General features: G+C 39.0%; 1 protein-coding gene and 1 long non-coding RNA gene across 3 annotated transcripts in view; one reads left to right on the forward strand and one right to left on the reverse strand.

The window, feature by feature from the left end:
• The window catches only part of lrmda (leucine rich melanocyte differentiation associated), a 316113-nt gene that overhangs the window by 67799 nt on the left and 230797 nt on the right, over positions 1-17517 (forward strand). The gene's annotated exons all lie outside the window — the stretch shown is intronic.
• The window catches only part of LOC106515340 (uncharacterized), a 34638-nt gene continuing 25321 nt past the window's right edge, over positions 8201-17517 (reverse strand). The window contains exons 2-3 of the long non-coding RNA XR_001309993.1: positions 8388-8488; positions 8201-8273 (exon numbers count right to left, since the gene is read on the reverse strand). This is a non-coding gene — a long non-coding RNA (uncharacterized LOC106515340). The remainder of the gene's footprint in view (positions 8274-8387; positions 8489-17517) is intronic.

Consider the following 17517-nt stretch of genomic DNA (forward strand, 5'->3'; position numbering starts at 1 on the left):
CACACACACACACACACACACACACACACACACACACACACACACACACACGCTTGTTTTACAATCCTCATGAGGACAATTCCTGATCTCCAACTCCACATTAGGGGATCAAGCTTTGATACTTGTACATCCTCAAAAGGCTGTGTGTTCCAGGGAAAACTGTCAACATTATTTAACACAAAGGAACAAATACAAGTACATACTGTATGCACACACCCTTGACTTTCTCATTTGCAGGGTCACAAATACATACTAATTTTCCCACTTTATGTAGACACTCGCACACCTATACTTGTCTATTCCTCACATAGGACCCATGTTCAAAAAAAGCCCCTTCTACATCGTAACGTCAATACCCAGCTTGACCTGCCTAAAGCTACCACTGAAGTAGATCCAAAAGAGTGTTGGAAACAAAAATGGAGATTCATTTGGTCTACCCTAAATTTATGAGAACCACTTATAGGCACACTCTTGGTGAAGGAGCTCATCAGATGCTGTAGCAACATGGCCCTCAAACAGACCTTATAAAAACTCCCTACCATGCTACAATTCTGTGGTACACAAGGCCAGGATGCTGGAAACGACATGAGCCAAAATTGACATGCATAAACTGGCTTGGACCCCTGTCATAACTGCTTTACAGTTCTAGTTACTCTTGAAATTAAGGAAAGAGTTTTGAAAATGTGATCCTCCCTGTATTTTTTTCTTTTATTTCAGCTTCAACAGTGAATCTGTGCTCTGTTGGCTGGGATCCCAGTAAAATGCCACTTGCTTCTTGGTGCTGTCATACAGGATTTCTTCACGGTTCCATTCTTTTGCTTTTTGAAGGCTGTGATTTGTGGCCATATGGAGCCCATCCCTTTTGTCTTGTGCAGTGCTATTTCATTGCAGAGCCTCTGGTTGAGATCGGGTTAGCATGTGGACTTGCTTGGTGACTGTCAGCACTGGTAGTCTTCTGTTGGTTGACACATGAAGCCATGCAGCACACTGCTGGCCTGATGTTAGAACTCACTTACGATTAACTTGAGAAGTCACTGAAATGGGGACTTTGGTCTCAACATAAGGACAGCTGTGTATTATACAGAATAAACCAGTTGGATCTTTTTAAGGATGACATTACATTGAATTTACCCTATTCTTTTCAGAGTACATGAGCGGTTATACTGTATATATATATGATATGTAAGAAAATGCAGATGAGTAAGAGGATGTGGTGCATAGAGGCAATGTCAGTAAAGTAAGCAGAAATGTGGTTCCTTTCACAGCTGCTTGCTGTCTCTATGGGCGTATTTCAGCACTCCCTACCACATGGCTCTGCTTTTCTTCAGTGTCCCCACTTTACCCCTCGGTCCTCTAAATTTAACACCTTCATCTCTCCATCCATTTGCAAAGAGCATATTCTGCAATTAGGAATACTTGTAATCATACTTGTAACATTTGTTTGTCACTGATTGCTAGGTTAGAAGAAAAACTTAAGATCTTTGTCTGCACACCTTTAGGCTGACTCTCAGTTCAACCCTTTCTCACTGTTGCTTAGCCCCTTTGTTTTGTACGTTTGCGAAAGATGGGTAGATATGTGCCAAATATCTTCAGATACAGGAGGAGGGGGGGAATGGATAAGGCTCTCCAACCCTTCAAAGTGAGATTTCTTTAGAGGTGCATGCAAAACTAAGGTGTAAGAGCTAAAAACTAAAAAAAAAAAAAATACATAAAAAGTATGTTTTTGTTAAAATTGTTAAATCATTGGGAAAAATTCTGTTGTGTTTTTTTTGTTCAAATATTTTACTGTCACAAATTATATAATTTGATGTATTCATAACAGGTTTATTAAACTGCCCAAACTCACGATTCCCATCCAGAATATGATTTTTTTAAAGGCCTATCATGACAGGATGAGCGAGGCCAAAGTGTTTGCCATTTTATTGCTTACAAAGTTTCCATGAAACTGCAATTCAATCAGATATACACTCACCGGCCACTTTATTAGGTACACCACGCTAGTAACAGGTTGGACCCCCTTTTGCCTTCAGAACTGCCTCAATTCTTCVTGGCATAGATTCAACAAGGTGCTGGAAGCATTCCTCAGAGATTTTGGTCCATATTGACATGATGGCATCACACAGTTGCCGCAGATTTGTCGGCTGCACATCTATGATGCGAATCTCCCGTTCCACCACATCCCAAAGATGCTCTATTGGATTGAGATCTGGTGACTGTGGAGGCCATTTGAGTACAGTGAACTCATTGTCATGTTCAAGAAACCAGTCTGAGATGATTCCAGCTTTATGACATGGCGCATTATCCTGCTGAAAGTAGCCATCAGATGTTGGGTACATTGTGGTCATAAAGGGATGGACATGGTCAGCAACAATACTCAGGTAGGCTGTGGCATTGCAACGATGCTCAATTGGTATCAAAGGGCCCAAAGAGTGCCAAGAAAAGATTCCCCACACCATGACACCACCACCACCAGCCTGAACCGTTGATACAAGGCAGGATGGATCCATGCTTTCATGTTGTTGAYGCCAAATTCTGACCCTACCATCCGAACGTCGCAGCAGAAATCGAGACTCATCAGACCAGGCAACGTTTTTCCAATCTTCTCTTGTCCAATTTCGATGAGCTTGTGCAAATTGTAGYCTCAGTTTCCTGTTCTTAGCTGAAAGGAGTGTCACCCGGTGTGGTCTTCTGCTGCTGAAGCCCATCTGCCTCAAAGTTTGACGTACTGTGCGTTCAGAGATGCTCTTCTGCCTACCTCGGTTGTAACGGGTGGTTATTTGAGTCACTGTTGCCTTTCTATCAGCTCGAACCAGTCTGCCCATTCTCCTCTGACCTCTGGCATCAACAAGGCATTTCCGCCCACAGGACTGCCGCTCACTGGATGTTTTTTCTTTTTCGGACCATTCTCTGTAAACCCTAGAGATGGTTGTGCGTGAAAATCCCAGTAGATCAGCAGTTTCTGAAATACTCAGACCAGCCCTTCTGGCACCAACAACCATGCCACGTTCAAAGGCACTCAAATCACCTTTCTTCCCCATACTGATGCTCGGTTTGAACTGCAGGAGATTGTCTTGACCATGTCTACATGCCTAAATGCACTGAGTTGCCGCCATGTGATTGGCTGATTAGAAATTAAGAGTTAACGAGCAGTGTGACATGTGTACCTAATAAAGTGGCCGGTGAGTGTATATTTTCTTAATTTTTGTTTACAACTACATATGTGCTTAGTGGGAACACCTTATGTTTTACATGTTTTTGTGTGCAATACAATTCTTAAAGGCTGGTGTAATATGAGTACAAGCTGGCTTCAGGATGTGCTGATTTATTCTGCCTTGCAAGACACTCCAAGAACATATTGATGATTGATTTCCTCTGGCAATAAGTCAACTTAGGGGTCAACTCATCTTCATTTTCAAATATCACTCTATGGTCATATGATACAGGCATAACTTGGATAACTTCAAATTGCACACAGCAAGAAATAAAATATTTTTTAAGTAATACAGCATTTTCTTTCTTTTTTATGTCTGCCTGCTTCTCTGGATCTTTGCTGATGTGGATTCCATCAAACAGGTAAGCTGTGGATTATTAACTAAACGAAAAACAGTTCCTGTTATGTCTTGCTGCGTTCCCACAAAACCAAATTTAAAGTGCATAGCTCAACCGTCCGTTTGTCTTGTTTATTGTGCACAGCATGACTGTGCGCGTATTAATCATGCTTACACAAGTGTCTTAATTACTCCCAGTGTAGCTGCTCCCTCTAGAACCCAGGAGTTGACCTTTCTTTCTCTCGTCTTATACCCCATTAATCATCCATAATCAACACCAGCAGAGTCAAGGAGAGGCCCACTCTGAGCTGCTGAACACTGCCCACAGGCCTCTGCCATGTGCACGCTTGAATCTTTATTAGTGGTCCACATGTGAACAGACAAAATAAAATATGAATAAACTAAGAAAAAAAACTTCAACATTACCATTTAGTAGATGTAATTTACCAATAATAATAATTTAAAAAATCTCATAACTTCATTTGCAAATGAAGTATATTTTATCATGAAGGTCGTTTCACTATTTGCCGTTTATTTGTAATTTGAATGCACTCATATTTTACATGAAACCCACAGGCTGAGCAAAATTTCTCATATAAATGTGTCACTCTGACATTCGTGGCACGTATTGATTCATAACAATCACATAGTTGATCTGTCTAAGTGCCTGGGATGCAAAGAAAAGTGAAAAACTACAGTCTGTGGGGCTTTTAACATTTCAGATCTTGTTTAGCCCTGCCAATGGCAGATTGACAAGTGGAGTTTCTGCTGTAGCAGGTAACTGACATGCCTGGCCTCCCTTCCCTGCTGACTGAAAGCTTAATATATCATTTGTCAGTCAAGGATGGGCTTTCATTCAGTCATGGTTTGGCATCCAGTCAAATGCCAGCTGGAACTTCGATTTCATGCAGAAGAGAAGTTGACTTCACACTAAGCAGGGTTGTATGGTTAAACTGATGTCTAGAAGAAAGTAGAGTTTAGTTAAGTCTGATACCAGTCTGTCTGTTGCCTTCTTTGTGTTAATGCAGATAGGCAGTACAACTCCTCAAGGAGGAACCGTTCACCAATGAGAGGAGTTCAGATATTTCTGAAACACAGGGTCATCTTGCATCACTTACATGCAAAAGGACAAAACGCCACTTCAAAGTTTTATAATAGTTTTATGACTGCCCACAAATTGCTGTCATAAATTTTTCATTCTTTTTAATTTACTGCCATAAATCAAGGCGGCTGTGGGCTCTCGGCTGTAGATGGGATTGCTTCATAGTTTTGGCATGCTGCAATCTGGCTTTGGATCTTTGAAAAACAGACAGCACACGGAAGGTAGTGCATTAATTTAAGTCCATAAATTATGCACTTACTTTTATAATGTCAAACCATAAATAATGTTGATGCATCAGGAACTGCAACACATCGACCATAGAAAATATGCATTTGAGATGAATGGGGATGCCTTGATGGATAATGGTTCTCAACTACTGTGAGCTATTTAAATTTACTCCCCAGAGGAAATGATGATGCAGAATTGGGGATACAAGTTTTACAGGAGCTGTTAGATATTTATGAGCTGCCTCACATAACTTAGGTCACTTATAGATTTTGTTGTTTATGATAACAGTACAAGACTCCTTCAGTTTTTATTCTTCTTTTCATTAACAATATGGCTATGACTAAGACATAATCTATCATAAAAAAAATCGCATTTACTCAATTTTGAGCTTACAACAAACTAAAGCCTTATTTTCTCATCCAGTAGATGCTAGGCTTTATTGTTAACAGAAACATTATTTCTAGTTATTCCCATATACTCCCCTGAGTATGAAATCTATGATTAAGTAAGGGAATTTACCAAGACTTGTGCAAATACTCAGTACATTGAACTCGCTGAATATTTCGTATTATTTGCCATCAGGGGAGAATAATACCAGCCACTTTTCCTGTAATGTATTGGAGAAGAAAAATTGAATGTGCTTATAGGATCTGGTTCAGTGGATTCAAGTGTGAACGAATTGTATTAACACTCATCTAGTCTTAATAATATAGCTCCATTTCCCTCTTAAAAGTGAACATAACGGTAGTCTCAGCCATACCTCTGTGAACACATTGGGACAAGCTGTGTGCTTTATGATCCTCTGGATGTATTAATTATCTGCAGAGAAGCTTGTTTGGACAGCTCATTCATTTTTGCTTGATCGTATTGACAGGCCTTTCTTAAGCAGTCAAGGTAAATGCCATGATCAATACTGCGGTATTGGCTTGCATTGTCACTATAATCCCTGGATGTGAAAATGACAAGAGACTAAAGGGGGAAATCAGAGATACTTGTGTGCAGAGGAAATGTCCTGTTTGAGATGTGATATTTTAAAATGAAAGCAAAATAAGCAAACACTGAAATATATTTAGTAGCTGAACGTTTCCTGTTTTGCTAGAAATAGTTTCCAGTAAAGAAAGTATACAGTTATGGCTTTGATTAGTACCTAAGCTGTGAAAGGACCACTTTCTCCTGCCTTTAAATGTGATGCCATATACTGTATATCGTGGCATATGCCTCATACAATGTCCTTGATTTTTCTGGAGATTATAAATCATCCCAAGGTTTATATGGTGATCTTGTGTAAACTTTAAATACCATAAAGAAGGAGATGCTAAATTAGGTACACTTTAAAACTTATGGACCAAAGCAAAGCAATTAAACAGTGCACTGTGTGCAAAAATCTGTGCTTAAAATACTCAGGGTTATCAGACTTTTGCAGGAAATTGCTCATTTATTCCTACCTTATTGATTGTTCATCACTGACCTTAGAGTTCTGGTGATGCAGACGGAAGATCTTTTTTTTCATGCAAAAGACAACACCCAGTTTTCAGCAAGGCTTTCCAGTTGACCCCATTTTCCTCTCTGGGATAATAAGCTCTGACACTGATAGTAAATATCTCCATGGGTTTCATTACCTTCTGTTTGCCATCGTAAATCCTTCCAAGGGAGAAACATTCCCCAATCTACCCATGCAGGTATATTTGTGTGAGTTTTATGGCTGGATGTGTGCTTGTATGAACATTTGTGAGTTTGGTCTAGGCTTTCTTTGCTAGCTTCGTGAGAGCCTGGAGGGCTTTAGGTCTTTAACACACAAACACCTGAATTAACTCTCTTTACATCAAGAATGCTTTCTGTGTGGTTGAACCAGAGGGTTCAGTGGATAGAGAGCACATCTTTTAAGACAACAAGACAAAATAGGCTACGTTCACACTGCAGGTCTTAATGCTCCATTCAGATGTTTTGAAAGAATTTGATTTCTTGGCTTAAACATTCACATTACATTTTAAATGCAACCTACATCAAACTTCTGTGTGAACGCTACATGGCACTGATGTGACCCGCATGGCATACAACAGTTATTCAACTGGCAGCCCATGGGCCACATCTGGCCCGCAAGTGACCAAAGTTCGGCCCGCCAATTGGTTCATTCATCTCTTAAGCTCAAACCCCCGGTTTTCTGCTTTAATTACTCTTAAGTTCTTTTAGTGAAACATAGAGATGTTTGGTATCTACAGAAACGTCAGAATCGTGGCTACAAGCTGGTAAAAACCATTTCTATAAACACTCAAGACAGTTAAAACCACAAGCAGTTGAAAATAAAATGTTGAAAGTGAAAATAAAATTGGTTTAAAAATTTGGCAAGTCAGAGATGGCAAAATATTATTTGTGTCTAATAATAGGAGGCATAATGTGTTCTTTTTATTTTTGATAATGTGTAATTATCTCTACCTTTATAGGGTTCTGTATGTTGTATTCATGATTAAATGCAGCAAAATAAACAATTTCAAAGGTAACATATCTTTGTAATACTTAGTTTATTTACATAATAACTTGAATTGTTGGGTGTTCGGCCCCTCAGCTGTTGACCGGCAGTAACTGTGGCCCCCGGAGCAATTTAGTTGAATAGACCTGTCGTAGAAAAAGACGTGATGTCACATTCAATCAGCTCCTTGTTTACATTTAGCTAAACATGGATGCTGCTTTCAGCGTGTCAACTCTGAAGTTGTTGTTCACTTAGAGTCGATTAAATAATTATCTGACATGCTCAATCAGGATCAATACGGTTTGCGACTGAAGCTGGACATTACTATGTTTCTGCAGATTCTCAGTCATCCAGGACATGGAAAATTAAAAGTAAAAAGATGAAACAACTGGACTTCTGTTCTGGAGCTGTAGACGTGTGAAACTATAGATTTCAACATTTTGACTTGAAGAGAGTCTTTATCAATTTTTCACCTTACTGATAAAAAAGTTGGATGTAATGTGACGTGATTGTTCAGACTGGAGTCACTTTGAAAAACATCAGATATGTATCCGATTCAGTGCCACGTACTGAAAAGGCCTGGGTCTGATTTGAAAAAAATCGGATTTGTTGCGTTCAGATTGTCATAAAAATCAGATAGGGGTCACATTTGCCTGCAGTGTGAACGTAGCCATAGAAGTATTTTAGAAAAGCATGCAGACTTTATGATTGCAGTGGAAGGCAGTTTATTGGACTGGGCTTGTTTAAAGACTACAGTATATCCATGCAGCTAGTCTTCTGCTGCCCTTGCCACAAAGTCAACAGACTGCATGGCCATAGTCAGCGTCTTGGCCCCCTTGATTTAAGAACACTCTCTTACTAGAGTCTGGCAAGGCTGTTGGTCGTCTCGTTCTCTGAGAGCTGTCACTCTCATGTGTAATTTGCCCTTCTGGAAGAAAAAAAATAGCCTAACTCAAACCGTGAATAATGAGTGGTTGTTAGCTTTTGAGACAGAACAAGCAAAGCGAAACACAAAACACTCGAGTGAGAAAGCTGTAATTACCCAAAAGCCTATGAGTGCACTCTTGAGGGATTGCTGTTGTGTGTGAGTGACCTTTCATGTCTTTGGGATGCTGCTTCTGGTTCCAAGTTAAACTGATAAATCTGAAAAAAAAATGGAATTGGGTAAAAAAACAACAACAAAAACAGTTATTTATAGATGTAATAGGAATGGGTTGTTTAAATACTTGTCAAAGTTTACTTTTTTGTCTTCAGATTGTGTTCTATTGCAATGCCTTTGCATCTATAAGTTGAACAATATTTGCATTTCAACACCATCAACCTGCTGGTCTTGAGTTTCACATTAGCTTTGTTTTCTAAAATACACCCTGAGAGACCACCCATAGGAAGATGGATTACTGGAAGATATGTGTGTCACCAACAGCTAGCCCTCCCTCGGTCTGTCCACATCTTCAAAAAGTCCTGCTCAAGCAACGACAAATGGACAGATTACACAGTGACTTTAGGATGACAGATAATGCATAGCAAGCACAACTGCAGTGCGGGAACCTCCTGTTCCAAGCCTGAAAGACTTGACTTTTTTAAGATTTATTCCATCAGTCAAGTAATTAACATGATTTATGGTACTGGGGTGACTGTTTGTGAGACAACAAAGGGGTCGGGTGGTTCCTCCCCCAAGGAGATGCTATCAGGTGTTTTCTGCTGTGCTTGCATTGCAGTCAGCATGCAGCTGTAAATCCAGTCATTCGGCACTGAAGAAAGATGACCCCCCCCCCCCCCCACTCCTTGTCTTTTCTTCCCTTTAGTTCCTTCCCCTTTTCTGTTCACCCCAGAAGGTCACAAGTTCACATCTTGGCCTTAACTGTTAAAACCTGTGGGCTGAACTTCTGACCTCACCTACTGTTAAAAAAAAAGTTGAGTGAAAAGTGTTTACAAGAGTTGAGCATCAGGCCAGAGGTTTATTAAAGGGATCCCCGATTAGTTGTAACATTAAACTTTATTTGATAAACATATATTTTAACTGCAAAATAAAGAATGTAAAAAATCCTGTAGGCTGTTTAGTTTTGCACATTTTCAAAAAATTGTTTTAACATGGACGGGGCCATTTTATTAACATGCAAAGCATTCTGGGTAAATGATGACATGGATAGGTCATCGGTGCGAGGCTTCTAGCAAGCTAAATCCTCCCTGTAGGTTTCACTTGGACAATATCTGACGATCGACTCTTTTAAATGAAACCAGAGAGCGTTGACAGAGAGGAGAAGGTAGAAATGACTCAGCCTGGAACTGAAAATATGGATGGAGGACAACAGAGCTGCTTCATGGAAAAAGAACCTCAGCTTAGCCTGTTAGCCTTTGTGCTAGCATTGATGCTATATTGCCTTATATGTATTAGCTCAGTGCTAACGAGACAAACAAGCTAAAATGAGGTTCTCCATCCATATTTTCAGTTGCAGCCTGAGTCATTTTTGTGTTCCCCTCTCTGTCATGTGGATGGAGGACCTCATTGACGAGAGGAGAATGTGTAGCGCTGAGCTAATACATATATATGGTGATAGCATCAGGGCTAATGCTAAAGCTAACAGGCTAAGCTGAGGTTCTTCTTCCATGAAGCAGCTCTGTTGTCCTCCATCTATATTTTCAATTACAGGCTGAGTCATTTCTACCTTCTCTCTGTCAACGCTCTCTGGTTTCATTTGAAAGAGTTGATCATCAGATATTGTCCAAGATTAACCTTCAGGGAGGATTTAGCTTGCTAGAAGCCTCGTACCGATGACCTACCCACGTCACCATTTACCCAGAATGCTTTTCATATAAATAAAATGGCCCCGCCCGTGTAATATATTTTTAAACTTTTAGTTAAAAATGATAAAAACTAATCATCCTACAATATTTTTACAGTCTTTATTTTACAGTTAAAACATATGTTTATTAAATAAAGTTTAATGTTACAAATAATCGGGGATCCCTTTAAGAAAACAGTGCAATCCAGCCAACTCCTTGGTTAGCTTAACAAGCACAATGACCTTTTAATAAATGTTCATTATGGACAAACCAGTATATTTAGGCCTGCAGTGGTATGGCACTGGCTAAAATCAAAAATATGTTTAAAGTGAATTCAACAAATATCAAAGATTTTGCAATATCACATTTTAGTTTACATTATAAGGGTTGATCTAAAATGCCGACATTCCTCAAAGCTTAATTTTAAGCCGGATGGCAGCAGAGATATGATCTTGAAGCATTAGCAAAGACACCGTCAGAAAACCTTTTTCAATATTCTCTCCTTTGCCTGTCACATAAAATATGTACAACACTCATACCTGCTTTCACAAGAGTGGCAGTTCCCCCACATTATTGTTGCTCGCAGGCAAAATCAAATGCACGAGAAGTGCTCGACTCAGCCTTGTTTATGCACACGCTCTTCTTTTCCTGTAACCTCTATAAAAACAAAACATGGTTTCTCTAGGCTGCCGGCTTCCCTGTTAAAACAAGAGTGGGGGGGAATTAAATGCCTACAAGCAGACTTTATGATCTGATAAAAGACGGCATTTACTCTTGACTGATTTACTGTCTGCCAAAGTTTGTGAGTGTGTTGTAATAACTTCAGCTGTAACGCAGCCAAGCAGACTTGCAGAGCGGCTGTCACTGTAAAATTTTGTCTTTTTTTAGTATTTTGTTTGTTTGTCTTGTATTATTATTTGTCACATTGCTGTAATCTCCATAGAACATTTGAAAGTGATCCAAACATTAAAGTTGTAAACCTTCTGATAAATAGTTTTACTTTAAATGTTTAGTACACTCCTTTTAAAATATTTTTGTAGTTATTGTCCTCAACATAGATGCTTAATTTAGTCTAATGTCTGTGCTCTGTAACTTTTAGACTGATTCTTTTTGCCAGACCAAGTATTAAGCTTGACTGTCATTACAGGAGTTACTTTGTCTGCTTCTCTGAAGTGAACAGCGTGCGTTAAAACAAAGTGCAAGTGATTTATTGCAACCATACAAGTATTAGTTCATTTAAACCAGAATTACTTTTGTTCTAATCAGAAAGGACTAATGACGTCTCAGACATCTCACAGAAGGATGCTTACCTTCAGTTTTAGCTTCTCAACTTATATTCATGTTAGCAAAATAAGCTTGGCTGACTTATGAGGAATTTAGGTCTTGCTTGCAACCACATCACTCTGTAACACGAGTTGTTTGTTAAAGAAGGGTTTATGGGTTCTTGGAGCTTTGTCAATTGCCTTTTGTGCTCTTGTTCTGTTGATGCATTTCTTTTAATACCATTCAGTAAAGGTATTTCTTTCGCTGTGTACTGTTTCCTGGCTAAACATTTGGGTTGTAAAGAGGCTTTTCTTGCATTAGTAAGAACAAGGATCTAATAACCTGAAAGAACTTTATTATACTTGAACAAATTGTTGAACTATTATTGTCGTCAGTGTCTTCAAATTGTCTTGATTTGGAGTTTCAAATTTTCTACTCAAGTATTTTTTTCCCCTAAGAGAGCTTTGATGATTGTTGTCATGATGATGCCCTCATGCTCCTCATACCTTTCAGTCTTTAATACATCAAATTTCAATATTTTTTGTAAAAAATGTGTTTTGTAAGGTGGCATGGTGGCTTAGTTGGTAGAGCTGTTGCCTTTCAGCAAGAAGGTTGCCAGATCAAATCCCATCCAAGGACTTTTCTGGGTAGAGTTTACATGTTCTCCAAGTACTCCAGTTTCCTCCCACAGACCAAAAGCATGAATGTTAGGCTAATTGGTAACTTTAAATTGTCCTTTGGTGTGAGGGAGAGAGTAAATGGTTGTTCGTCTCTATGTGGTCCTGTGATGGACTTACATCCTGTACAGGGTGTACCCCGCCCCTCACACAGTGACTGCTGGATGTGGACACCAGTGACCCCCGTGACCCTGAAAGGAAGAGGTGGGTTAAAATAATGGATGGGTGATTGGATGGATGGATTTTGCATGATTGAGATGAGTGTCATGCATAAAAATGTCTTCTCAATATAAAAACCCTTTTGTGGTTGGTACTTTTTAAAAATAAGTAACCATTAAGTGTTTTACTGTACTTTTCTACCCTATCAGCCATATTATATGCATTAGAGTCAGTCCTTTGTAATGTCTCGTTTCGTGCTCTTCTTTATCTAAAAGTTTTTTTTATCAAGCTCTTTTAAAGTCTTTGAGTTCATCTTCTGTTCTTATATTTAATGCTGTCACTGGATATCATGTGAAAGCTTCTTTTTAGTTGAAACAGAGCTGCCCAGGCTTGAACTTTGTTTTGGTTGCGTAGTTAGCAATGGGCACTTTGGTTTCAGGAACAGGATGTCTCTGTGCAGATCAAAGAGAAAAGGTGTGGGCTGTGTGAGGGGTGGACACCAACATCCACCTCATTTGTTCTAATCCTATCCTTTTCCTCCTCCCATCCCAGCGTCCTTAATTGGAGGAACACTAAGGTGAAAGAAACACTGCATGTCAGATTTTGCGTTCTTTGTTGTTTCTCCTTGCTTGTTTTACTCCTCCCCCCTGTACCCTTTGTTTCCCCTGTGAACTCTCTCCGTACTTTGACCTTTTTGCGACTACCTCTCAAGCATTTTGTTCTTCCTTTTTGTTGAGCCTAAACAGAATCTTCCCCTCACCTCTTGACAAACTGTGAAGCCAGGGTTTGACCTTTTTCTGTCATTCCTCAAAGAGCGCCTCTGGCTCTCGTGTCATGAAGTTTTATAACACGGAGCAAATGGCTAATTGTGAGAAGTGTTCAGGCAAAGTTCTTGATGTCAGGAAGTCCTGGTCAAATGTCTGAAGCCAAATGCTGCAGTGGCGAAAAAGTTAGGAACTCTGTTTCTAAGTTGTAAGTTAAACATAAATGTATTGTTTAAACTATTATATTGAACATACATACACACACACATATATATATATATATATATAGGTGGCACCTATTATTATTATCAATACAATGTAATGTGAATGATCCAAAGTTATCACTTTGCTTTTAAACAATGACAATAAACTACTGAACTGAACTGAAAATTTTGGACTAGTGTGAGTCTAGTGTGAATAAAATATCTATTTTTCTCTTTAAAACATCTTTATTGTTTTCAGACATTCTGAAGAGAACTGGTCAAAACAAGCTACATGCTATGAGTGGCAGCTGAAGACGGGGCCCTTGGCACTCTGACCCTAGCTTACAGAAAACTGGCTAATTGTCAACATGTACTTTTGAATTAAATTCTCATCTTATTTACACAAAAGGATTGTATTGTTAAGTAGTCACAACCTTAAATGGCATATGCTGTTTGCTGCCACTTGGCTGGTCCTTTTTCGTGATGAAGGCTTTTGATTTGTTCTATTCTCAAGAGTCCCATTCAGCTGACTGAGCGACACTCATCCTTCAGAGCACAAGGGCAATTCTCGTCTGCCCCCCTCTTTCTACTTCCACTCTCTCTTCCTTTCTCTACTGGATCATTTCCCTTCAAACCCAGAGAGGCTTTGTAGCCGTCACATCATTCTCCAAGCCATGCTTTCTCTCTTTCCTTTTATTTTTCTTGTCTCCCTCTTTCTTATTTCACCTCACTCTTCACTCCAACTTTCATAAGCTCAGTAAAGCATGGCCTTCAATTCCCTTGTTCTAGTGTTTTCACTTAAGATCAGGAGTGATGAGCAAAAGGTTTCTGGCTCAATTCTTGAGCAAAGGCTGGCATGACAGGGATTATTATTTATTTGTCATCTTGGATGTAATAAGCTGTAGGTACAGAGTGGAGAGCTGGTGATTTATTGCTCTGTCGAGCGCCAGTAGCAGTCCAGCCGCTGGGGCGTGCAGGATGAATACGGGGCTGTCAGTCCCGTCCATCCGTCTCCACACGCCTATCGCCCTCCCAACACTGCTCCATTTCATGCCAGAATACATAAACAATCTTTCATTACTCCTAAACATTTTTTCTATTTCTTTTCACGCAAGAAATTTAGAATGTATTTGTAGATATTTGCTATTTTTTATTTTGCATTTGCTCAATTTTTCTATTCATTATTAGCTGTTTTTGTTTTCTGCTTAAACTTATTCTAATAGGTAAGAAATGTCAGTCCCATTTCTCATCCTCTTATGGCTTCATTGTCATTTGACATCCTTTTGGCCATGACTTTACTTTTCTTCTCAAAACCGCTTATGAGAAGAACAGCCGAACACACCCACTTCTATTTTAAGTTTTCAGAATGGATTATTTTCAGTCTGGAGGTTTCTTGAGCTAGGGGTGAATGGACATGAATATGTTGGTGTGCTGTCAGCACCACGTCCTTCCAATGCATTAGTGTCAGTCTCTATGCGGCACTAAAGCATGAAATGAGTGATGAAATATCAAATCCTCTAATTTCACCCCCCCCCCCCGTTCCCTGTCTTCTAGAGCAGAAGACATAATATCGACCCTCAGTCCATTTAGACAGGAATTTAATATTTTTCAGCTAAACCAATCACGCATGGTTAGCGCTCAGTGTAATCCAATCACATTCTATCATAAATGCTTCTCTTGTGAGGCTATTCACAGGCCTGAAAAACTGTTGGAAATCAAGATGTTGAAAAATCGTAGCTTTAATAGATCATCTTGCCTGTTTTAGTGGAGCTTGTTCCAGTATGCTCTGTCAATACCCATTTTTTATTTTCCAGTGCTAACTGAGCTCTCAAATCACTGATCGGCTGAAGTGAAGCTAACTTTATAAATAGGACTTGCATTAATTAGGGCCTTCATTTGAAATGAAAACTGGGAGAAGTCTCAAAAGAAGGATAAATATCAGGTAGGGCTGCCACGATTAGTCGATTAGTCGACGACTAATCGATTATTAAAATAATTGATGACTAATTTAATAATCGATTAATCGCTTTCTTTTTTTGTTTTTGTTCTTTACTTTTTTTTCTCTCCAAACTGCTTTGACACCTTCCACTGCCACATCTGCCTTTCTGTCCTTGACACACATGCACAGTAGTGGTAACTGGGGTAGGCCGTGGACGTCACAAGACATTATACAGACAGGCTCTGGTATCATGGCTACCTGACAACGGAGCTCAAAAGTGTGGGATCATTTTAAGAAAATGAAAGAGAAACCTGTGCAATATCTGCAGAGCAGAACTTGCCTTCCACAGCAATTATTTTTAGTTAGCATTTAGCTAAAATCTAACGATGGTTATATAATAACAGCGGCATTCTGGCGCGATAAGCTGTATGTTTTATATTCAATTAACATATGATCCGATTAGTCGACTAATCAAAAAAATAATCGGTGATTAATCGATTATAAAAATAATCGTTTGTGGCAGCCCTAATATCAGGTATTTGTTTTAGAAAGCTGATTTTTGGTAAGATCTGTTTTCAAGCTATAAGTGTGACAGTTTGCCTTTGTTTGCCCTCCAAAAGGCTCAAGACAACGTATTTCCAATAAAATTACATTTACAAAAACCTTTTATATATATATGTTTTAATGTGACCATGTGTGTGTGAAGGTCATGAAAAGTAAACATTTGTTAGAGGACATAGGTAACGATGCCTCTCACAGCCAGTGAACTGAGAATTCTTGTTTGGTTTCTAAATAAGGCTCTGACAGCTACCATTTATATCCAGCTTGTTATATACTGTTCACCCAATTAATAACAATTTATTGCTGTCTAATTAGTGCCAGTTGATTGAAAACTGTATTGAAAATGAGCTGGGAAAAAAAACAGTATTAAATCTTATCTGTAGCAGCAGTTTGGTGGTCAGTGTTTGTGTCAGGAAGGGCATTTGGCATAATTACCAAATCTTTATGCGAGTTAGTTTGCTGTGGCAATCTCTTTGGAAGGGAGCAGACAAAAAAAAAAAAAAAAAAACTAAATATTTTTTCTTCCATCACTTCAGACATCATGATAGACACACGTAGACTTGACTGGTTGTTTGCTTTCTTCTTAAAGAGGAGGTGTTGTGTATTTTTCAGGCACATAGTTCAGTTCTACAAGTAACTGTTACGTTCAATTGTTATGAAAATGCTGTATATATTAAATTTTTTTTTGATCATAACACCTTGAAATTGGCCTCTGTCTCTTAAAGAACCTCCTACCATTTCTGACACTCCCACTTCAGCACGTCTCCACAAGAATACTTCGGAGGAGGGGTGCTCTGTGGGGCGGGAGCTTCACTGCAGACTGAGCTTCAGGGAGGTGCTTTGTGCAAATGGGGGTTCTTTGTACCATGCGATTCACGGATTTAAAACATGCATGAATGAGTCAAAGCAACACTGTGTGTGTATGATGAGGGAATGACATCATAACATGATATAAAGCTCAAAAAGTCAATTTTGCACAACACCTCCCCTTTAAGACTTTTAAGTGTGGCTTGTTATTTCTGCAGAGATTTGGTAGTTTTAACAACCCTTAATAAAATGCTGAAGATTTATACATTGGAAACCATCAACATCGTTAGGCAGGTTGTGTATGAACAGGAGGGACTCAAAATAAATGCGTTCATTTCTTAAACAAAGCAACCTACTTGGTTGTGCTCTTTTGTACTGTTCTGTTTGTGCTGGCAGTAAATGTGTGGAAGAAACCTCCGCTTATTGGTGTCTCACTTATACTGAGTAGTTAGGTCAGCAGGGCCGCTCAACTCTCCTCAGCCTCCAAACCACTACTGACATGCAGCCGATCAAGGCTTAATTGAAGGAACATTTTCTCCTTCTGATTTCTATTGATGCACAGAAGAGAGGGAAAGAAAAAAATGCAGTTTTCCTGCTAGCTAAAGAGAACAGAGGATCCAGCTTTCTCCAGTATTAGACAACTGTTTATCTTTGTTTCTAAGGTTGATACAGTGTATAATACTTTGTTGTTGCTCTATGTCTTTTGAATTTTTGAAGTGTCTACTTTTTTAAAGGGATCCCCGATTAGTTGTAACGTTAGACTTTATTTGATAAACATATATTTTAACGGTAAAATAAAACTGTAAAAAAACTGTAGGATGTTCAGTTTTTATCATTTTTAAACTTAAAGTTTAAAAATATATTACATGGACGGGGCCATTTTATTTACATGCAAAGCATTCTGGGTAAATGTTGACATCAACTAGGTCCTCGGTGCGAGGTTGCTAGCGAGCTATATCCACCCTGAAGGTTAATCTTGGACAATATCTGATGATCGACTCTTTTAAATGAAACC

Source organism: Austrofundulus limnaeus, unplaced genomic scaffold (genome assembly GCF_001266775.1).
Source record: "Austrofundulus limnaeus strain Quisiro unplaced genomic scaffold, Austrofundulus_limnaeus-1.0 Scaffold28, whole genome shotgun sequence".
Classification (NCBI taxonomy): Eukaryota; Metazoa; Chordata; class Actinopteri; order Cyprinodontiformes; family Rivulidae; genus Austrofundulus; species Austrofundulus limnaeus.